Here is a 1,011-nt window from a genome sequence, read left to right as displayed (position 1 = left end):
CATAAACCTAATTCTAACCCTAACACTAAACCTAACCCTAACCATAACCCTAACCCTAACACTAAACCTAACCTTAACCTAACCCTAACACTAACTCTAACACTAACTCTTACCCTAACCCTAAAGTTATCCCTTAGAGTAAACCTAATCCTAATTCTAAATCTAACCCTAAACCTAACACTAACCCTTACCCTAACTCTAACCCAAAAAGTAACTGTAAACCTAGCCTTAACCATAATCCTACCAGTAATTTTAAAGGTAACTCTAAACCTAACCCTGACCCTAACCCTTACACTAACAAAACCTAAACCTTAACACTTACACTAACACTAACCCTAATCCTAACCATGTTTCTAAAACTATTCCTAAGTCTTATACTAACTCACCCTAAATCTTATACTAACCTTGAGACTAAACCTAAAACTAATCCTAGCCTTAACACTAACCCTAACTATAACCATAACCATATATGTTAACCTAACACTAACCATAACCCTTATCCTAACCTTAAACCTAACTCTAACACTAATCCTAAACCTAACCCTATCCCTAACACTAAAACTAACCATAAACCTGACTCTAAAATTAACCTCAAACCTAACCCTATTTCTAACCCAAATCCTATCCTTAAACTTAATCTTATACATAAATCTAACCCAAACCCTCAACATAACCCTAACCCTAACACTAACCCGAATGCTAAACCTAACACTACCCTAATGATAACCCTAACCCTAACATTAACCATAACCATAACAATAAGCTTAACCATAACACTAAACTTACCTTAACACTAACACTAACCCTAGACATAACCCTAACCCTAATCCTTAACCCTGACACTAACACAAACCCTCACCATAACCCTAACCCTAATATTAAACTTAATCCTAATTGTAACCATAAACCTAACCATAACACTAACACTAACCCTAACACTAAACCTAAATCTAAACCTAACCCTAATCCTAACCCTAACACTAATACTAACAGTAACTCTAACCCTAACCC

The sequence above is a fragment of the Marmota monax genome, unplaced genomic scaffold (assembly GCF_021218885.2).
Source record: "Marmota monax isolate L192 unplaced genomic scaffold, Marmota_monax_Labrador192_F-V1.1 WCK01_AAM20220418_F8-fsc00930, whole genome shotgun sequence".
Classification (NCBI taxonomy): domain Eukaryota; kingdom Metazoa; phylum Chordata; class Mammalia; order Rodentia; family Sciuridae; genus Marmota; species Marmota monax.
Note: the sequence above shows the minus strand (reverse complement) of the source record.